This window comes from Mustelus asterias, chromosome 2, assembly GCF_964213995.1.
Source record: "Mustelus asterias chromosome 2, sMusAst1.hap1.1, whole genome shotgun sequence".
Taxonomy (NCBI): Eukaryota; Metazoa; Chordata; class Chondrichthyes; order Carcharhiniformes; family Triakidae; genus Mustelus; species Mustelus asterias.
The window spans coordinates 62434340-62458022 of NC_135802.1; the positions used below are offsets into that span (position 1 = coordinate 62434340).

General features: G+C 44.1%; 1 protein-coding gene and 1 long non-coding RNA gene across 5 annotated transcripts in view; one reads left to right on the forward strand and one right to left on the reverse strand.

Annotated features, from left to right (window-relative positions):
* egfra (epidermal growth factor receptor a (erythroblastic leukemia viral (v-erb-b) oncogene homolog, avian)) overlaps positions 1-23683 on the reverse strand; it is a 293967-nt gene that overhangs the window by 263841 nt on the left and 6443 nt on the right. The window lies entirely within an intron of this gene.
* The window catches only part of LOC144508430 (uncharacterized), a 113376-nt gene that overhangs the window by 55333 nt on the left and 34360 nt on the right, over positions 1-23683 (forward strand). The window lies entirely within an intron of this gene.

The following is a 23683-nucleotide window of genomic DNA, read 5'->3' on the forward strand; positions in this document are numbered from 1 at the left end:
ATAAAATTTCTAAACTGATTGAAGATGCAATAATTCTCAAAGATCCCTCTAGCTGGCTCCACAGATTCTGGTTTTGTGAAACTGTCTTGCTTCAATTCCAGTCATGGGCCCAAACGTATTCTCAAACATCTTTCTATATTTCTCTAGACATTTTTTAGCGCATTGTTGTCATCAACCAATTGGTTTACTGCTCCCCAGCTAAGTTTGATTTTGTTTAACCATGCTGTTCCAAAGAGTGCAGGAAAATTTTCTTTAACTATCTGCAGAGGCAATTCTGTTGATTCGACCATTAGTATCATGATATGTCCCATCAGTGGAACAATGTCCTCGGTGTGAGTTCACAGGATTACATTTGATGGTTTTAGTGGTTTTAGAACTTCTGATTCTATATATTTTCTGTGATGAGTGATACAGCTGCTCCTGCATCTAAGTCCATCTTTACTTCTTTCCCATTTAAAGTTGGATAAACCCTTTGCATATCCCCTTGCATGGATAAGATGCCTAGTTTAAGTTCTCCTCTAGTACAGTATCGTTTTGGGAATTTTTGTCTTCATCAGAAATGTTGTAGACCCTTTTTGTAGATTGTTCTTGTGTTTGCACACCTTTGGTTTGAGGCGTTTGTTGTGTCCAACATGCCTTTGTCATGTGGCCTTTCTTGCCAGTTTCCAACATCCATGTGGAGAATTCTCCACCTGAGCACACATATGACATTACATTTTAAGCAATTTATTACTGTCAGTTCCCATCTTGTGTACTTTGGCCTGAGCTCCAATTTGGGAAGCTTCTTTGGCAGCCAATTTTATGGACACCGCAGTTTCAACTATAGGTTTTAGCTTTAAGAACTTTCAGTAAGCAGGCATCTTTGAATTGCTTCATTTTGAAGTCCACAAACAAATCTGTCTTGCAGAATGTCTTTGAGCCAAACTCACAGTTCTTCACTAGCCTTCTTAATGTTGGGTAAGAAGTCTCACAACACCAGGTTAAAGTCCAACAGATTTATTTGGTAGCCATAAATTGTGATATAATTTCATCCTCTTCCTGGGTCCATCGATGGAATCTGAATCTCTCAGCAATGTTTAGTGGTTTAGGCGAAAAGTGATTTTTGAAAATCTTGGTCAGTTCCTCGTAGGTTTTTCCACCAGTCTTCTTGGGATGGACAAGGAAAGTAAGTACTTTAATTTCATCCCATATCCTGTTTGCTGCAAGATAAAATTGAAATCTGCTTTTGTAAACATTCCACGTTTCCATCGAATGCTTCCAAGGCGCCGCCTTTGCCCACCATTGCAGTTACCTTTTCTTAGGTCATGGTATCTCTTTAACTTCCTCCCCTTTTATTTCTTTTCTCTTCCTTTTCAATTTATTTTCTTTTGTTGTTTTCTTTTTGAACTGTAGTTTTTTTTAAACATGCAATCACCAATCCAATCCAAACCAAGGAAGATTCAAGCAATAATTCCCACTTGGTTTCATTAGTATGACTTTATTTCTGGAGTTGTCGCTTTCCTTTTTTTTAAGAATGCATGCTCTCTCTCACTTTCTCTTTTCAAGCATGAGCTCCCCATGCTGCAGCCCGTCATGTGCGAGGGCTTGCAGTTCGGAAAAGTCTCCCCAGGTTTACCAGTAAGTAAACTGAATTTAAAATAAATTGTTGTATCTACTGGTTTACTTTGACTTCTTTTGCAGTTGATTCACTAGCTTTGTCTGGTTTCCTGCCTCCCCGCCTCTCTGTTCTCTCTGGGGTCGTGGCCGAGAGAAAAAAAAATTAGGATCAGTCAGGAGTACTTTATTTTAATTTTAACAAATGACTGCTACTTCTAGCCTTTACTAATACCTGATTCCCACAGCCCGTTTTGCGGTAATGCAATTGATGGTGGTGTTGTCTGCTGAAAACCATTCCTTGAAGCCAGGTCCAGATCTGCGCTGATTTCTATTTTACTATTTTGTTGGAAAAAGCTTCCCGTCACCAGTTTTGTCTAAAACTGGTCTTTGTCGACAATCTTGCTGGAAAACACGCCTTGCCGCCAGTTTTATCTTTCACTTATATATTAAAGTGGTCAGCTCACTTGTACAGCAAGACAAAAAGATGAAAAGGTTGCCACGCGTGGGTTACTTAACCAGTCAGTCGAGCTTTATTAGATAGGTGTTACTTGCTTACAGTCCAGGATGGAAGAGAGGGAAAAAAACCCCGCGAATGTCTCTGATGATGGTACGACACGTCACGTGACTAATCAAACAGCGATGGATTGGTTTACAATGCATAACACAATCCCTGGTCTAACTTTTAATGCCCTCATCTGCATCCTGTCCAAATTCCAAAATGTGCACACAGTCACACTTACCAGAATTGAACAGAATACTCAAAATTGCAGCCAAGCCAATTGCTTTGCAACCTCATAACTAACTGATTTATGTTCTGAATTTTATTTTCTGTCCATGCTGGTTTTCTTTTTAAGTAATTCAAAGCTGACAGTGTTGAAAGGAAAGTACTTTCTGTTACTAAAGAGCCAATGATAGTTCCTATCCCAACTTCGTGTTCTTACACAAATGTTATTTGAACCATTTTGTACTTCCTATTAACACAATCAGTGGATTTATTAATGTCAGTAGAAAACTCAAGCCTCTGAAAGCAGCTGGGAGCAAGATTCCCAATGACTTTTCTGAATGGAATCTTTCAGCTTGAAGATCCTCAAATATCAGTCTTGTTGATATATTATTTAGTGCACAATGTTTAAAAAAGAAAAAGATAGAGTTCCAATTTCAATAAAATATTAATGAATCCACAGCATGTAAATGTAGTGTATAAATGTTTGAAGGCATGCATTAGTAATCAAATAGGGTTAACAGCAGATAGTTATCCAACTTTTTTCTCTACTATAATACTCATACCTAAGTTTCAAAGCACTTTTGTACCAAAACATTCGTAAAAGGAACAAAATGTTGTGTATAAGAGATTTATGTAAATGAACAGGATTTAGTGTTGGGCACATTCCTTTAATCTTAATCGGTTATTTAAAATTTGAATCAAGATCTACTGGTACGTTGTGAAATACGATATCTGCAAAGTTTTATGGAGTACAACTGAAATGTATAATGATTTGTAAGAAAGTAGAATCAGGAATTTCTATTCTTTAACAATATCTTGTTCCAATGTACAGCTCTTATTTGCTTTAATAAGTCATACATTCCTCTTTTCCATCCTGATAGTCTTGAGCTAATCATATAGAAGTTAGGATTCTGCCATAAATTATAAATGAGCACTGGGGTGGCACAGTGGCACAGTGGCAAGCACTGCTGCCTCACAGCACCCGGGACCTGGGTTCGATTTCAAGCTTGGGTCACTGACTGTGCGGAGTCTGCACGCTCTCCCCGTGTCTGCGTGGGTTTCCTCCAGATGATTTGGTTTCCTCCCACACACCAAAAGACCTGGTTAGGTGCATCAGCCATGCTAAGTTCTCCCTCAGTGTACCCGAACAGGCGCCGGGGTGTGGTGACTAGGGATTTTCACAGTGTTAATGTAAGCCTACTTGTGACATTAATAAATAAACTTGAACTTAAACTTTAAATAACAATTTAAAAGCATTGTAAAATTTATAAAATCTGTGTTGACGGTCAGACTTTTGTTTTAGGTGTTCTTTGCTGACATCCTGCCTCCTCAGCTATCATGTCCAGCAATTTCAGAAAAGGGTGAAAATCTTTCGTGTGATTAAATGTCAACCCCTAATTCAGAATGAATCCGATAACAGCTATTAAAACTAAATCTACAAATGCAATCATTGTAATGAAGATTGCTTAAAAATAAATGGTATCGCAGTGCAACATCAATACCACTCTTAATTGTCATTTCAGGTAGAATAACCATGGGCTGAATAATATTGGGGGGGGGGGGGGGGGCGGGGGGCGAGGGAGGGGGACGTGATGGCACATACTCCGTCGGGAAGCAAAGTCAGCATGGAGCTGGCATGCTTCATGCCAACCCACCCCTCCCAGCCATAATGTAACATAAAGCAATGCCAGTGAACTAAAACAACAGCCAAGTTGGACATCCGCCCCTCACTGGAGAGAAAGTCCCGCCCCTCTGGAGCTGCCGGCCAATTGGATTGGCCAACGACACCACTGGTCCCAGCTGTGCTAAGAGCACGTCAGTGGTCACTGCCGGGACTGCAGAAGAATAAGGAAGAAGACCCATGGATCCCTGGAGCATGTAAGCCTGGGCCCTTGAGCATGGAGAGTTTGGGCAGGTCAATGTGCGGGGTGGGGTGGGGTGGCGGGGGCAAGGGGAAGGGAATGGATTTAATGCTGCTGCCAGGTAGGAAGGAAAGGGGAAGCCTTCAATCTTAGCGGGCAGCTCCCCTCCCCCCCTAATCGGCAAAGGACAGCCCCTGCAGATCGAACCCCACTCCTCTTCCTTCCCACCCTTTGAAAAACTTTGATAAAAAACTATTGGGTTGCCCTCTCCTGCCTGACTAGCCATGCCAAACAGTTTAAGGTGCGGGCAGCATATTATCAGCATCAATTGGCTTGATAACAAGCTTAATTGACCTTTGATTATTTATTTGAATATGGTGGACAAGCTACCAATTTCAGCTCCCACCCACCCCTTTGGATTTTGGGGGTGAACTGAGGGATGGGTGGAAAGATGGTGGGGTAGGCACCCACTATATTTTCTGTGCCCCTGCCCAAAACACACCTGGTGAGGGCATGTAAAATACAGCCCCATATCTTGTATTTATACAGCATCTTTAACATAGTAAAGCATAGCAATGATGCAGCAAAAAAAAACCAAGATATACAGGAGACTAGAATTAGAGGAGTGCCAAGATCACAGATGGTTTTGGTGCTGGAGGAGATAAGAGAGTAAGAAGTTTAACAACACCAGGTTAAAGTCCAACAGGTTTATTTGGTAGCAAAAGCCACACAAGCTTTCGAGGCTCTGAGCCCCTTCTTCAGGTGAGTGGGAATTCTGTTCACAAACAGAACTTATAAGACACAGACTCAATTTACATGAATAATGGTTGGAATGCGAATACTTACAACTAATCCAGTCTTTAAGAAACAAAACAATGGGAGTGGAGAGAGCATCAAGACAGGCTAAAAAGATGTGTATTGTCTCCAGACAAGACAGCCAGTGAAACTCTGCAGGTCCACGCAACTGTGGGAGTTACAAATAGTGTGACATAAATTCTGATTCTAGGATCGCATGATAAAGACTCAGGAGGAAAAAAGCAGAAATATTTATGTGAAATAGTGTGACATAAACCCAATATCCCGGTTGAGGCCGTCCTTGTGTGTGCGGAACCTGGCTATCAGTTTCTGCTCCGCGACTCTGCGCTGTCGTGTGTCGCGAAGGCCGCCTTGGAGAACGCTTACCCGAATATCAGAGGCCGAATGCCCGTGACCGCTGAAGTGCTCCCCAACAGGAAGAGAACAGTCTTGCCTGGTGATTGTCGAGCGGTGTTCATTCATCCGTTGTCGCAGCGTCTGCATGGTCTCCCCAATGTACCATGCCTCGGGACATCCTTTCTTGCAGCGTATCAGGTAGACAACGTTGGCCGAGTTGCAAGAGTATGTACCGTGTACCTGGTGGATGGTGTTCTCACGTGAGATGATGGCATCTGTGTCGATGATCCGGCACGTCTTGCAGAGGTTGCTGTGGCAGGGTTGTGTGGTGTCTTGGTCACTGTTCTCCTGAAGGCTGGGTAGTTTGCTGCGGACAATGGTCTGTTTGAGGTTGTGCGGTTGTTTGAAGGCAAGAAGTGGGGGTGTGGGGATGGCCTTGGCGAGATGTTCGTCTTCATCAATGACATGTTGAAGGCTCCGGAGGAGATGCCGTAGCTTCTCCGCTCCGGGGAAGTACTGGACAACGAAGGGTACTCTGTCCACTGTGTCCCGTGTTTGTCTTCTGAGGAGGTCGGTGCGGTTTTTCGCTGTGGCGCGTTGGAACTGTTGATCAATGAGTCTAGCGCCATATCCTGTTCTTATGAGGGCATCTTTCAGCGTCTGGAGGTGTCTGTTGCGATCCTCCTCATCCGAGCAGATCCTGTGTATACGGAGGGCTTGTCCGTAGGGGATGGCTTCTTTAACGTGTTTAGGGTGGAAGCTGGAGAAGTGGAGCATCGTGAGGTTATCCGTGGGCTTGCGGTACAGTGAGGTGCTGAGGTGACCGTCCTTAATGGAGATGCGCGTGTCCAAGAATGCAACCGATTCCGGAGAGTAGTCTATGGTGAGCCTGATGGTGGGATGGAACTTGTTGATGTCATCATAGAGTTGTTTCAGTGATTGTTCACCATGAGTCCAAAGGAAGAAAATGTCATCGATGTATCTAGTGTATAGCACCGGTTGAAGGTCTCGTGCGGTGAAGAAGTCTTGTTCGAACCTGTGCATGAAGATGTTGGCATATTGAGGTGCAAATTTGGTCCCCATGGCTGTTCCGTGTGTCTGGATGAAGAACTGGTTGTTGAAGGTGAAGATATTGTGGTCCAGGATGAAGCGGATGAGATGTAAAATTGCATCTGGAAACTGGCAGTTGTTGGCGCTGAGCACTGAGGCCGTTGCAGCAATGCCATCGTCATGGGGGATGCTGGTGTAGAGTGCTGAGACATCCATTGTGACGAGGAGCGCTCCTGGTTCAACTGCTCCATGTGTGCCGAGTTTCTGTAGGAAGTCCGTCGTGTCGCGACAAAAGCTGGGGGTTCTTTGTACAATGGGTTTCAGGATGCCCTCGACATAGCCGGAGAGGTTCTCGCACAGGGTCCCATTGCCCGATACGATGGGACGGCCGGGTGTGTTTGCCTTGTGTATCTTCGGGAGGCAGTAGAGATCTCCAACGCGGGGAGTACGTGGGATGAGAGCACGGAGGGTGTTCTGAAGGTCCGGATCAAAGGTCTTGATCAGAGTGTTGAGTTGACGGGTGTGTTCTTTGGTCGGATCTGCAGGTAACTGTCTGTAGTGTTCCTCGTTGTTGAGTTGTCGGTACACTTCTTTGCAGTAATCCGTTCTGTTCAGTATGACGATGGCCCCTCCTTTGTCTGCTGGTTTGATGACAATGTTGCGGTTGGTCTTGAGAGCGTGGATGGCGTTACGTTGTGCTTGGGTGATGTTCGGGGCTGTCTTGTGAGTGCGGCTGATGAATTTGGTGTTGACGCACCTCCTGACGGCTTGGGCATACATGTCAAGTCGAGGGCAGCGGCCTTCCGGAGGAGTCCAATTCGACTCTTTCCTCTTCGGATGCACTGCGGATCTCTCTGTCGGCTGTTCCAGTTCATTGGCTGTCTCATTGTGTTCGTTGTTGGCCTCTTGGGGTTTGTGGAAGAACTCCCTCAGCCTCATTCGCCTGATGAATTCCTCTGTGTCTGCTGCGAGACTGATGGGGTCTATTTTGGTGGTGGGGCAAAAATACCGCAGACAAGATACCGAAAGGACTACAGATCACGAACCCACTCAGGTCAACCTATAACACAGACTACGCTGAGAGACTTTGCCGTCGCACCTCTCTCACCCTCCTCAACCACCTCATACACCAACTCTACAGCAAACGCCGCAGCCTGGAAACCAAGATCGAATCCATATTCTCAACTTGCGCTCAGGACGCAGACCAGCTGCGAAACTCTGCCAAGCAGACGAGACAAAGGAACTACACCATCTACATGCACACCAAGAACAGGAAACTTGAGAAACTCGGCATCACCACCAGCAGCAACCAAGCCTCCCCCGGTACCACAGTAGGAAACAGTCCCACTGCAGGGAAGTCCATTGTCAACTTGTCCGACTACACACTTCAACCAGATGAAATCGAAGTTCTCAGCCGAGGGCTTAATTTTTGCCCCACCACCAAAATAGACCCCATCAGTCTCGCAGCAGACACAGAGGAATTCATCAGGCGAATGAGGCTGAGGGAGTTCTTCCACAAACCCCAAGAGGCCAACAACGAACACAATGAGACAGCCAATGAACTGGAACAGCCGACAGAGAGATCCGCAGTGCATCCGAAGAGGAAAGAGTCGAATTGGACTCCTCCGGAAGGCCGCTGCCCTCGACTTGACATGTATGCCCAAGCCGTCAGGAGGTGCGTCAACACCAAATTCATCAGCCGCACTCACAAGACAGCCCCGAACATCACCCAAGCACAACGTAACGCCATCCACGCTCTCAAGACCAACCGCAACATTGTCATCAAACCAGCAGACAAAGGAGGGGCCATCGTCATACTGAACAGAACGGATTACTGCAAAGAAGTGTACCGACAACTCAACAACGAGGAACACTACAGACAGTTACCTGCAGATCCGACCAAAGAACACACCCGTCAACTCAACACTCTGATCAAGACCTTTGATCCGGACCTTCAGAACACCCTCCGTGCTCTCATCCCACGTACTCCCCGCGTTGGAGATCTCTACTGCCTCCCGAAGATACACAAGGCAAACACACCCGGCCGTCCCATCGTATCGGGCAATGGGACCCTGTGCGAGAACCTCTCCGGCTATGTCGAGGGCATCCTGAAACCCATTGTACAAAGAACCCCCAGCTTTTGTCGCGACACGACGGACTTCCTACAGAAACTCGGCACACATGGAGCAGTTGAACCAGGAGCGCTCCTCGTCACAATGGATGTCTCAGCACTCTACACCAGCATCCCCCATGACGATGGCATTGCTGCAACGGCCTCAGTGCTCAGCGCCAACAACTGCCAGTTTCCAGATGCAATTTTACATCTCATCCGCTTCATCCTGGACCACAATATCTTCACCTTCAACAACCAGTTCTTCATCCAGACACATGGAACAGCCATGGGGACCAAATTTGCACCTCAATATGCCAACATCTTCATGCACAGGTTCGAACAAGACTTCTTCACCGCACGAGACCTTCAACCGGTGCTATACACTAGATACATCGATGACATTTTCTTCCTTTGGACTCATGGTGAACAATCACTGAAACAACTCTATGATGACATCAACAAGTTCCATCCCACCATCAGGCTCACCATAGACTACTCTCCGGAATCGGTTGCATTCTTGGACACGCGCATCTCCATTAAGGACGGTCACCTCAGCACCTCACTGTACCGCAAGCCCACGGATAACCTCACGATGCTCCACTTCTCCAGCTTCCACCCTAAACACGTTAAAGAAGCCATCCCCTACGGACAAGCCCTCCGTATACACAGGATCTGCTCGGATGAGGAGGATCGCAACAGACACCTCCAGACGCTGAAAGATGCCCTCATAAGAACAGGATATGGCGCTAGACTCATTGATCAACAGTTCCAACGCGCCACAGCGAAAAACCGCACCGACCTCCTCAGAAGACAAACACGGGACACAGTGGACAGAGTACCCTTCGTTGTCCAGTACTTCCCCGGAGCGGAGAAGCTACGGCATCTCCTCCGGAGCCTTCAACATGTCATTGATGAAGACGAACATCTCGCCAAGGCCATCCCCACACCCCCACTTCTTGCCTTCAAACAACCGCACAACCTCAAACAGACCATTGTCCGCAGCAAACTACCCAGCCTTCAGGAGAACAGTGACCAAGACACCACACAACCCTGCCACAGCAACCTCTGCAAGACGTGCCGGATCATCGACACAGATGCCATCATCTCACGTGAGAACACCATCCACCAGGTACACGGTACATACTCTTGCAACTCGGCCAACGTTGTCTACCTGATACGCTGCAAGAAAGGATGTCCCGAGGCATGGTACATTGGGGAGACCATGCAGACGCTGCGACAACGGATGAATGAACACCGCTCGACAATCACCAGGCAAGACTGTTCTCTTCCTGTTGGGGAGCACTTCAGCGGTCACGGGCATTCGGCCTCTGATATTCGGGTAAGCGTTCTCCAAGGCGGCCTTCGCGACACACGACAGCGCAGAGTCGCGGAGCAGAAACTGATAGCCAGGTTCCGCACACACAAGGACGGCCTCAACCGGGATATTGGGTTTATGTCACACTATTTCACATAAATATTTCTGCTTTTTTCCTCCTGAGTCTTTATCATGCGATCCTAGAATCAGAATTTATGTCACACTATTTGTAACTCCCACAGTTGCGTGGACCTGCAGAGTTTCACTGGCTGTCTTGTCTGGAGACAATACACATCTTTTTAGCCTGTCTTGATGCTCTCTCCACTCCCATTGTTTTGTTTCTTAAAGACTGGATTAGTTGTAAGTATTCGCATTCCAACCATTATTCATGTAAATTGAGTCTGTGTCTTATAAGTTCTGTTTGTGAACAGAATTCCCACTCACCTGAAGAAGGGGCTCAGAGCCTCGAAAGCTTGTGTGGCTTTTGCTACCAAATAAACCTGTTGGACTTTAACCTGGTGTTGTTAAACTTCTTACTGTGTTTACCCCAGTCCAACGCCGGCATCTCCACATCATGACTACCGGAGATAAGAGAGGCAGGGAAGGACAAGACCGCATGGATGGATGTGAAAACAAGGACTAGAATTTTAAAATAGGAGAGTTGTTGTCACCTATGCAGGCCAGCGAGCACAGTGTGACAGGTGAATGGGGTTTTCATCATTGACAGTTTAAAGACATCTGAGATGCAGTCTGATGAGCAAATAGAAAAACCAAAAATAAAGCTTAAAATCTTATACAATTTGCAAATTGACTCATTCATGGGTGTTCTCTGCTTGGATATTGCTGAAATTGAGTTTGATTGTTGGAACAACCCAGTGCCAAATTCAGTCTGTTGCAGCAACCAATCTATAGTTTAAAAAGAATTTTTCCCCCCAAAAGTTATTACAACCTTCACAGCAAATGATTGGGAGGGTCACTGTTCATGAACACTAAAATATCACTGTCCACAGACTTGTAATTCAATTACCCAGACAACTCTCCTTGAAGAGTAATCGCAACCTTTCCCCGTGCACTATCTATCTGAAACTGATAAGACAATCTGTTCCTCCAGTGTTCCATGCTTCATTGTACTCTCTTCAATTTAACGACACACTTCACCAACTTATCTTCACTGCACAGATGTGTTTCACAAGTATAATCGGTTTGAAATCATTACTGCAGTGTTAAAACATCAATATGTTCTTAAGTTTCTACTGCAGTACACCTATTTTACCTATTTGATGCATTACAATATTATATAGCTTTAAAAAGATTAATCTGATTTGAATGGTCTACAAACCTGATCCCATAGAAGCATAGAATCCCTAAAAATGCAGAAGGAAGCCATTCGACCCTGGCTAATCCACCTAACCTACACATCTTCGGACACTAAGTGGCGATTTACTGTGGCTAATCCATCTAACCCACACATCTTTGGACACTAAAAGGTGATTTGCCATGGCTAATCCACATAACCTACACATCTTTGGACACTAAGGCACAATTTAGCATGGCGAATCTACCTAACCTGCACATCTTTTGACTGTGGGAGGAAACCGGAGCACCCGGAGGAAACCCACGCAGACACAGGGAGAATGTACATACACCACACAGACAGTAACCCAAGGCCAGATTTGAACCGGCATTCCTGGAGCTGTGAGACAACAATGCTAAGCACTGTGCCACCCTGCCACTCTATCATCATTTATATATCTGTCTATCATTTGCACCCAATTATTGTACATGCAAAATTACCATAACTGAACAGCTAATTGCCATGGAAATTTTTAAAACGATTCACTGACATTGCAGCTAGAGTAGTAAACTCCAGATTAAATGCTATGGCAGAAATTAGTGCCCACATTTCAAACAAGAACCCACAGCAACACATTTCTTTTCTGGGCCATTGACTGAACATCCCACAATTATTATCTATTTTACATGTAACCTTTAACTAGAACTTGAAACATTTTGCGAGGATGGACAGCAATGTCACTTGGAAGTAATGTGACAAGAATGTATAAGCTTGAATAATTCCTCCACAATAAGTCAAACGCTAGGCTGCACTTGTTAATTGGTAGATATAAAAGTCCATATTTAGCTTTTGACAAGGGAGGAATGGCATGCATTATTGGCTGTACTGAAAGTTTCCCCAGAGCTTTTGTGGACTTTTGAATATAGAAACCGAAATCAAGCATCCAATCCAGCGCAGCACCCTCTCTGCGTGGCATCTGTGACGTCTGTGAACATGTGAAACAAGAGTGAGGCTCTTCAATTAGGCAGACTGAAGAATCACATTGAGAAGTGATTTTGAATGAGTTGAAATCAGGCCAGCCAAATCTAGATTAGTAACAATAATCTATGTTATTACTAATAAACCAGGAATTATGACTTAAAATTAAACCATACATAGAAATTGAAATAAATTTAGGAAATAATGATGGAATTAAGAGGGGGAGGTAACTGAAACAGGCAGAAGAAGCAAAGTAAAATTATTTTTAAAAATGTCCACCACTAATTAAATTTTGAAGGAATGAGTCTTCACATTTGTAAATTTTAATTTTCCAGGTCAGAGAGGTTGTTTGACAAGGATTTGTTATATCTTGATGAATCATACCATTAAAAAATTCCTGTACACCTGAATAGAACATAGAACATAGAAAGCCACAGCACAAACAGGCCCTTCGGCCCACAAGTTGCGCTGATCATATCCCTACCTCTAGGCCTATCTATAGCCCTCAATCCCATTAAATCCCATGTACTCATCCAGAAGTCTCTTAAAAGACCCCAACGAGTTTACCTCCACCACCACCGACGTCAGCCGATTCCACTCACCCACCACCCTCTGAGTGAAAAACTTACCCCTGACATCTCCTCTGTACCTACCCCCCAGCACCTTAAACCTGTGTCCTCTCGTAGCAACCATTTCAGCCCTTGGAAATAGCCTCTGAGAGTCTACCCTATCCAGACCTCTCAACATCTTGTAAACCTCTATCAGGTCACCTCTCATCCTTCGTCTCTCCAGGGAGAAGAGACCAAGCTCCCTCAACCTATCCTCATAAGGCATGCCCCCCAATCCAGGCAACATCCTTGTAAATCTCCTCTGCACCCTTTCAATGGCTTCAACATCTTTCCTGTAATGAGGTGACCAGAACTGCGCGCAGTACTCCAAGTGGGGTCTAACCAGGGTCCTATAAAGCTGCAGCATTATCTCCCGACTCCTAAACTCAATCCCTCGATTAATGAAGGCTAGTACGCCGTACGCCTTCTTGACCGCATCCTCCACCTGCGAGGCCGATTTAAGAGTCCTATGGACCCGGACCCCAAGGTCCTTCTGATCCTCTACACTGCTAAGAATGGTACCCTTCATATTATACTGCTGCTTCATCCCATTGGATCTGCCAAAATGGATCACTACACACTTATCCGGGTTGAAGTCCATCTGCCACTTCTCCGCCCAGTCTTGCATTCTATCTATGTCTCGCTGCAACTTCTGACATCCCTCCAAACTATCCACAACACCACCTACCTTGGTGTCGTCAGCAAACTTACCAACCCATCCCTCCACTTCCTCATCCAGGTCATTTATGAAAATGACAAACAGCAAGGGTCCCAGAACAGATCCCTGGGGCACTCCACTGGTCACTGACCTCCATGCAGAGAAAGACCCCTCCACAGCCACTCTCTGCCTTCTGCAGGCAAGCCAGTTCTGGATCCACAAGGCAACAGCCCCTTGGATCCCATGCCCTCTCACTTTCTCAAGAAGTCTTGCATGGGGGACCTTATCGAACGCCTTGCTGAAGTCCATATAGACCACATCCACCGCTCTTCCTTCGTCAATGTGTTTGGTCACATTTTCAAAGAACTCAACCAGGCTCGTAAGGCACGACCTGCCCTTGACAAAGCCGTGCTGACTACTTTTGATCATACTAAACTTCTCTAGATGATCATAAATCCTGTCTCTCAGGATCTTCTCCATCAACTTACCAACCACTGAGGTTAGACTCACCGGTCGGTAATTTCCCGGGCTGTCCCTGTTCCCAAATCTTAATTTTTCCTGGCACCTTTGATGGGTAATGAGTGGGTAACTACAGCAGCTTCATGCCCGTTCATTGCTTTCAATGGTGTGTTTAATGATAAAAAACTATAGAACCATAGAATCCCTACAGTGCAGAAGGAGGACATTCGGCCCATTGTGTCTGCACTGGCTTTTTGAAAGAGCATTTTACCTAGGCCCAACCCCATACCCCCATGCATTTGCCATGGCTAATCCACCTAACCTACACATCTTTGGGCACTAAGGGGCAATTTAGCATGGCCAATCCACCTAACCTGCACATCTTTTGATTGTGTGAGGACACAGGAATGCCTGGAGGAAACCCAGGTGGATATGGGGAGAACATGCAGACTTCACATTGACAGTTACACAAGGCCAGAATTGAACCCGGATCCTTGTTGCTGTGAGAGCAGCAGTGCCACCCCCTGTGCCACCATGCCATGCCACCCCAGTAGAACACAGCTGTGGAGGAGCAAGGTAACTCAGGACGCAATTTCTGTATTTCCAAATTTAAGATAGTAATTATTTATCATCTTTAAAAGCAAAATGAGATAGCAGGCTGCAGCTAATTAGGAATTGGGTGGCACAGTGGCACACTACTGTCTCACAGTGCCAAGGACCCGGGTTTGATTCCAGCCTTGGGCGACTGTGTGGAGTTTGCATATTCTTCCCATGTCAGCATGGGTTCCCTACCTGTGCTCTGGTTTCCTTCCACAGTCCAAAAATGTGCATGTTAGGTGGATTGACCATGTCAAATTGCCCCTTAGTGTCCCAAGATGTGTAAATTTGCTGGATTAGCTATGGGAAATACACGGGGTTATGGGGATTTTGGGAGGGAGGAGAGGAGGGGGCCTGGGTAAAATGCTCTTTTGGAGAGTCAGTGCGGACTCAAATGGGCTGAATTGCCTCCTTCTGCACTGTAGGGATTATATGGAATGCTAAGCCAGGTATGAAATGTTCTAAATTTGCCTGAGACTGCATGTGGTTTCAAAATGGTGAGTCAAATTTTTACTGTTTTCTACTCCGGTCCAATTGGCAACTTCTTTTTTTCAAATTCCTGTTAAACCATGTTTTAGTAATTATCTTGATCAAGAAGCAACCAAAATTAAATCAGGGGGTGTTTTTTCTCCAAATGGAACCAAGGTCACAGTGCTAACGTGCACTTTACCACCCAATCGATGCAGGCTGTTGCTATCCAATGACTATGGTCTGCAGAGTGTAGGTTCTGTAGCAAGCTGGCCATGAAGCACTGTTTCCTTTACACCATTCAAATCTGTTTGGTTTCTGGCTAGTTAAAAGGCATCCATGTTGAGAGGTGGGTAGCATCAGCATAAACAAGTCTGCCTCATTTCAATGGGATGTTTTTTATTTAGAACAGCTGTAGGTTGGGAATAAATCTGCTCTTGCAGCTGCTCGGCCTGTTCAGTACCCATGGAGGTCCAATCCTCTGAGGCACTGACTTGCAGTTATCTGCCTGTGGTGTTGCCATCAGTTTTGAACTGATCTTTCGATATGTAAACTTTAGTTCCTGTGTTTGTGAGACCGACATCCAACATTTCTTCATGTAAAGTAAACCATGCCTTTTAACACATGCTGGGTAACGTTTATTCTTGGAAAGTAAACACAGCGAATGCTACGCAATAGATACACTCTCATACTTGGCTAAAATTTTCAAGGTTTGGTAAATAGAAATGGGTAAAAAATCTATGTTCCCTTTCAGATGTGTGTGTGTGTGTTTATGTTTGTGTGTTTGTGTGTGTGTGTGTGTGTGTGCACTGCCACGCCATACAGTATAATAGGCCGTGCACAGTGAAGGGAAATTAGTGGGGACATTTGTAAAAGGATGTCAAATTTTTTGTCCACATAAAGGTTCGGTCATCTACATAATTTTTAGCTCATTATCAGGATTAGAAAAATGTATTGTCGCCTAAATAACATGTTCTACTTTAATCACTGACTTTCAGGAGGCTTTCAACAAGGTGATCAGTACGTAAAATTAAAGTGCATGGGATTGGGGGTAGTGTATTGAGATGGATAGAAAACTGAGTGGCAGACAGGAAACAAAGAGTAGGAATAAATGGGTCTTTTTCCAAGTGGCAGGCTGTGACTAGTGGGGTACTGCAGGGATCAGTGCTAGGACCCCAGCTACGCACAATATATATTAATGATTTAGATGAGGAAACTAAATGTAATAGCTCCAAATTTATAGATGACATAAGGCTGGGTAGGATGATGAGCTGTGAGGAGGATACAGAGATGCTTGTCTGATTTGGACAAGTTGAATGACGGGGCAAATACATGGCAAATGCAGGATAAATGTGAGGTTGTGCACTTTGGCAGCAAAAGCAGGTAGGCTGATTATTATCTGTGTGGCTATAGATTGAGAGAGGGGAATGTGCAATGAGACCTGGGTGTCCTTGTACCCCAGTCGCTGAAAGTAAGCATGCAGGTACAATAGGTGGAAAAGAAGGTAAATGATTTGTTGGCCTTCATAGCAAGAGTATTAGAGAACAGGAGCAGGATGTCTTGATTCAATTACACGGAGCTTTGGTGAGACCATACCTGGAATATTGTGCGCAGTTTTGGTCTCCTTAACTGAAGGATGTTCTTGCTATGGAAGATGTGCCGAGAAGGTTCACCAGACTGATTCCTGGGATGGTGGGACTGATGTATGAGGAAAGATTAAGTTGGCTAGTGTTGTATTCGCAGGATTTTGAAAGAATGACATGTAAAATTCTAACAGGATTAGCAGGCTGGATGCAAGAAGGATGTTCCTGATGGCTGGCGAGTCCAGAACAAGGGGTCACAGTCTGAGCATACAGGGTAAACCATTTAGGACAGAGATGAGGAGAAATTTCTTTACCCATAAAGTGGTGAGCCTGTAGAATTCTCTACTACAGAAATCAGTTGAGGCCAAAATATTATATATTTTCAGGAAGGAGTTAGATATGGCTCTTGGGGCTAAAGAGATCAAAAGATGTGACTCTTGAATATGGTTCTTTTTTTTCTTCTACTTCGTTTTAACTTTTGAGCCTTTATCGTGCATTGGTGAAAGTGGTTTAAAGTTGAAGCTAACTAGGAAAATAAACCTGTTGCCCCATGTTCACTCTGAGTGAAAACCCTTGACAACTGTACATATGCAGCTGGAACATCTGCCAAGACAGACTGGCTCCCCCGAAAGGGTGTAGGAGCTTTCAGTTCCTTATGGAAAAAGCTCGAGAGGACCAGTCATGGATGGGAGTGGAAACTCAGACCAGTCTGCCCCTGATTCCAACAAAAAACAGATCTGTTGCATGCTCAAGGTTGCCAACTTATCACAGTAACAACCTTCAACGAAACATAACAATAGCTTTCAAGGCACTGAGAACGTAAATATTGTCATCTGGAAAAGACCATTCAACACAAGATTTTCCCACCATTGCATTAATATTTCCATCATGGCTTTGAATAAGATTTTTGATAATCTCAATGCTCTTGTCTCTATTTTAATGCTGAGTACATTATCCTTAACATTTACCATGCTTTTGGTAAAGAGGATTTTCCTGGCACCTGTTTTAAATTTACCTATGTGTTCCAGTCCTACTTAACTTTGATTCTTTTTATGCAAGACACTTAAAACAAAACTGTTAAAATTCAGTACTCGTTATTTCAGAAATCACACAATCTAGTGTAACAAAGTGTGCATAGATACAAAATTATTTATTTTTGTCAGATATGTGTTACTTGAGAACAGTCAATTTAGAATTCTTTCATCTAGGTGAGAAAGAATGTCGCAGAAGTGAGGCATGGAGGAATGTTTTGTGCAAAAATTGACTTATTTTCATGGAAGAAAATATAATTCATTTATTTTCATGTTAATTCATAGAAATCATAGAAACCCTACAGTGCAGAAGGAGGCCATTTGGCCCATCGAGTCTGCACCGACCACAATCCCACCCAGGCCCTACCCCCACATATTTTACCTGCTAATCCCTCTAACCTACGCATTTTAGGATTCTAAGGGGCAATTTTTAACCTGGCCAATCAACCTAGCCCGCACATCTTTGGACTGTGGGAGGAAACCGGAGCATCCGGAGGAAACCCACGCAGACACGAGGAGAACGTGCAAACTCTACACAGACAGTGACCCGAGCCGGGAATCGAACCCGGGACCCTGGAGCTGTGAAGCAGCAGTGCTAACCACTGCGCTACCGTGCCACCCCAATTATATTGACCATCAAGTTGGGTTGCCCTCCCTGTTGGGCCACGTCATGAAATGTCTTCGATCTGTGAGTTCTCCCCCAAACTACTTGGCCATGGGAAACAGTGCTACTGGCAAACATTTTATACTTGCAAACATTTATACTGGACACTTATTCACCTGAATATGTTGCACATAAAGAAGGAGAAAAGAGTTTTATATGTAGTCCATTCCTATTATCACTATTGAGGTACAAATCTGTAATATCCTTGTAATAACTCCACGGAGACGAAAGTCCCATCACCAAGTTACTTTATTTACACCGTACATCTGTACACAGCCAGCTCTCCAGTTGCTCCCTGCTGAATGCAGGCTGGGAGTCTGACATACCTGCTTTAAATGAGGCTCCCTGATTTAACCATCAATTAGGACTCATCGGGTGTCTCTTTTGCATACCAACCAAATAAGGACTCATCGGTTAGTTCATACTCCAGCAAGCCAACCTCATTAGCCTGGCTGAAGTCATCATAATCCTCTACATCTTTTTATTAAAGACCACAAACGTGAACTGAAATAAGTAAACAGCCAAATGTATGCATGTGTTTTAACATACTCACTTACGCTTCATCTTTATTACTTTTAATTCATTAATATTAAAAGTGTTTTAATCTGACTAAAGAACCAAGGGAAGCATCCTTTTTGCTATTGATCTCAAGGGCTTTGAAAGCAGCTCAATTCTTGGATTAGCTTGTTATTTTTATTCATTCGTGGGACATGGGCGTCACTGGCTGACCAACATTTTTGCCCATCCCTAGTTGCCCAAGTGCAGTTGAGAGTCAACCATATTGCTGTGGCTCTGGAATCACATGTAGACCAGACCAGGTAAGGATGACAGATTTCCCTCCCTGAAGGACATTAGTGAACCAGATGGGTTTTCCCGACAATCGACAATGGTTTCATGAAAATCAGTAGACTCTTAATTCCAGATATATTTTAAATTCAAATTCCACCATCTGCCATGGTGGGATTCGAACCAGGGTCCCCAGAACATTAGCTGCGTTTCCTGGATTAATAGTCTCGCAATAATACCAGTAGACCATCACCTCCCCGTAGCTGTTTTCTGCACCCACATCATAGAATGCATTGATGGGCTGGTTTTCCAATGGCAGGTTTTATTGTAGCTCATGTACACTGGCACAACAGAATCATGTAATGCAGAGGACTGTTGGTTTGTGCTGCCCCACCCCGCAGTATTCTCATCTCTCAGTCACAAGGATGTGGGTTTGAGTGCTGTTGTGAGTCAGTGGGCAGTATCCCACTTAAAACTGGCACAGACATGAAGGTGCAAATGGCTTCTTTCTGTGCCATAAATTTTCGATGAATCTATGTTAGTACTTGCACTTATTGCAAAGCTCTCAACCAGCGTAAGTAGTGTTCAGTGTAATTTAGTGCAGTTTAAAAACCATTTTGTGCCAAGATACAGCACACAATACAAGTTACCAGGGTTTTTAACCACATTACTCCAATGTGAAATGGTAGGAATTTCAAATATTTCTAATGCAGAATTGTCTGTTAGTTTTGACTCAGTTAATCGGGAAAGGTCAACATCCTAAAATATTTTTGAATCTGTCAAATACTTGAATCAATTTTAGTGTTAATTTTTTTCTATTAAAGACATTGCAATTAAATAGTGTCTTGCCGTATCCTCAGGCACACAGCCACTCACAAACAACAAGTCTCACAAAGAGCAAATGAACAAATGACCAGAAGAAAATCTGTTTTTGATAGTGTTAGTTGAGAAATAATATTGACCAGACACCAAGAGAAGTCCCTGTTCTTCTTTAAATAGTGTTCCAGGATCTTTTACATCAATTTGAACAGACATACAGGACTTTGTTTAATGTCCCAGCCAGAAGTCAGCACCTCTGATTCTTCAGTATTTTCTGAGTCTTGGGCTCAACTGCCAGCATCAATTATTTGCTCAAGACTTTAGCAGCACTGGAATCTACAATATTTTACCTCAGTGTGCTGTAAACTGAGCCAAGTTGAGAAGAGAATTTGATATGCACCACCAACTAAATTGAATTACTCTGATTTTCTTACTTTGTCAAACGTTCATAGGCAAGGATAAAAGTGGAAGTAACAGCAGCGTGAATTCACAAAACTGGTTCAGAGAGCTGGATATCAGAGAGAAAGAGATACTTGCTAAAGAACATTGGCACAATGGCTCATTTATTTGTTTTGGGATTGGGATACTGAAATGGCTGACTTTCTGGGTCCTGACGCCATGTTGTGTCAGCATCTGATGTGCTTTTGATGAGCAGGTCAATTAGTGGCGGAGAAGCGCACTCACTGTACCAATGAAAGATGGCCGGAGGCACCAGAGGCTGAAAGACTAACAGGAGGCCCTCCTGCACTCTCAAATTGGCAGCCCCTGCCCTCTGAGGTGGGCACTGCTCAAACGGTAGGAGAAAGAAAGGATGGAGGTGCCCTCTATAAATCTATAGCATTAAAAATGGCCATAGCTGCTAGGCTGTCATTGTGGATGGGCTATCCCTCCATTGGAAGGCTAGCAGCTATACCTGCGGCCCCACTGACCTGGTGGCGGATGCTTGAGGGATTTCCTCATTGGACTGAGTGCTGCCCCCTCCCCCACCATTTGATGTTAATTGTGTTTTGGCCTCAGTGGGGAGCCTGCATGTTAAGTGTAAAATCCTTATCAGTGTGTGGAGAGTGGACGTATAAGGTCCTTCAATTGGCCTAATGGGCTACCTGTCACTTGCAAGCTTGTAGCAGTCACTACCCCCATACCCGATCACCATACAATCCTCCCAGCATGGAGATGGACCAGAGGTGGGACCATGATGTGCGGGTTAGGTTGATTGGCCAAGCTAAATTGCCCCTTAGTGTCCCGGGATGCGTGGATTAGTGGGTAAATATGAGGGTTAGAGGGATTAGCAGGTAAATATGTAGGGATATGGGGATAGGGCCCGGGTGGGATTGTTGTCGGTGCAGACTCGATGGGCCGAATGGCCTCTTTCTGCACTGTAGGGTTTCTATGGTTTCATGACTGGTGATCAGCAGACTAGCCAGTGGCAGGAAATTCTGGGGCCGTCTGCCTCCAGCCCAACCTCTGTAGCCGATTGATAATTCAGCCCAGTAAGCTTGATGCACTATTGAATTCTAGAACTGAGTGTCTGTAAATAGAGGAGGTTTGCCAAACATAATTCAAGATGGTGCTGTGTTACATAAGAAGGTCAACTGGTCACATGTCAAATTTTGCTTAATATTTATCTCGTTGGAATAATTTTACCATATATTCCTTTTTTTGGCAAAACAAGTGAAGTGTACATCTTCCTGGAACTACAACAATTTACTATCAAAGTATAAGGCCAAAAGAATTCCTGCTCACCCTGCCACACAGATACTTTTTTTGAACACCATGACATGTGCACCATAAGACAGAAGGGCAGTCCACGAAACAGTATTCATCAAAGCACTGGCAAATAGCGTGCTGATAGTGCGGTTTTGCAAAGCTGAAAAGTACATTGTTAAGACTGGACTTTATAATAATGAATTTTGGTACTATTAAATAATGATAAAAGATTTTGTGAATAATGCCCACAAGAGGCAATGGTCTCACAGAATCAGTGAATCTTCCATTACTAATAAAAGACCAAGAAATATCTAAAAACAATGTATTTATTGAATTACTTTTATGAAGAAAAGCGATTTTGTAGATACCTGAAGTATATTGAACAGTCTATTGAACATGCAAAGCCAGGTGACACGAACCTAATGCTATTGAAGACATGCACCATCACATTAATAGTTCTGATTTCAGGCAAGATCCAGCTTTCGTTTTATCAAAATTTGAATGGAAAGGCTTCAACCATTTCGCAATAAAAAAAATTTACAGAACATTAACAGGTCATACAGCCTAACTGGTCTATGCTGGTGTTTATACGGGTCATCCTAATCCTTCTGTTTTATCAAAGCCCTTCAGCATACCTTTCCATTCCCTTTTAGAGTCTACAGCATGAAAACAGGCCCTTCGACTCAACTTGTCCATGCCGCCCTTTTTTTTAACCACAAAACTAGTCCCAATTGCCCATATCCCTCTATACCCATGTAACTGTCTAAATACTTTTTAAAAGACAAAATTGTACCCGCCTCTACTACTAGCTCTGGCAGCTTGTTCCAGACACTCACTACCCTCTGTGTGAAAAAATTGCCCCTCTGGACCCTTTTGTATCGCATTACATCCTCTCTCACATTAAACCTATGCCCTTTAATTTTAGATTCCCTACCTTTGGGAAAAGATGTTGACTGTTGATCTATGCCCCTCACTATTTTATAGACCTCTATAAGATCACCCCTAAGCCTCATACGCTCCAGGGAAAAAAGCCCCAATCCATCCAACCTCTCCTTATAACTCAAACCATCAAGTCCCGGAGCATCCCATTTTCTCCTATTTACTTGTTTGGTTCCCCTTTGAAAGCATCTAAGCCATTTGCCTCAATCCCTTCCTTAGGTTGTGAGTTCCACAGGTTGAGCCACAATGCTTAAAAATATACTTTAAAGAATACAATCCATGGAATGTGGCTGCAAGGCAGATCAGAGGCTGGGAGTTCTGCAGCAAGTAACTTGCCTCCGAGTCCCCAAAGCCTGTCCGCCATCTACAAGGCATAGGCATGTGATGGAATACTCTCCACTTACCTGGAGGAGTGCAGCTCCAACAACACTCAAGACATTCAACACCAGACAGGATGAAGCAGTCTGCTTGATTGGCACTCCATTCATCAACTTAAACATTCGCTCCCTTCACCACCAACATACAATGCAGCAGTATGTACCATATACAAGATGCACTGCAGCAACTCACCAAGGCTCCTTCGCCAGTACTTTCCAAACCTGTGACCTACACCAGAAGGGCAAGGGTAGCAGCCACATGGGGACACTACCTCCTGTAGGTTTTGCTCCAAGACACACAATCAGCCTGGCTTGGAACAATATTGCCATTCCTTCACTATTGAAAGGTCAAAATCCTAGAACTTTCTTCATAACAGCACTGCAGGCTTAACAACGCCTCAGGGACTGCAGTGGTTCAAGAAAGCAGCTCACCATCACCTTTTCAAGGACAATTAGGGATGGGCAATAAATGCTGATCTAACCAGCAATACCCACATGCTGTGAACAAATACATTTTAAAAAGACCAAAACAAATTAATATTTATTCTTTTAAAAGCTTGAATTATCTTCAAGTTTAAAAAAAATCCTCAAACCTTGAATCAACCTGTCAGCAGGCTGAACGATGAGGGTATTAAGAACATAAGTGGCAAATTGTCTGGAACGTGGTTTTATATTTAATGGTTTTACATTAAGTTTTCCAGCAATCTTAGCGAATGCATTTCTAAAGAAAGGTCGTTGAACTGAAATATTAACCCTATGATTCTCCCTCTACAGATGTTGCTTGAACCACTAAGTTTTCCAATCATTTCTGGCTTTTAATTTTAGACTCCCAATAAGTCTTCACCATTTGCCCTTGTCTCTCTTCCCTCCCTCACCACATGTTAAATAGATATTTGCCTACAC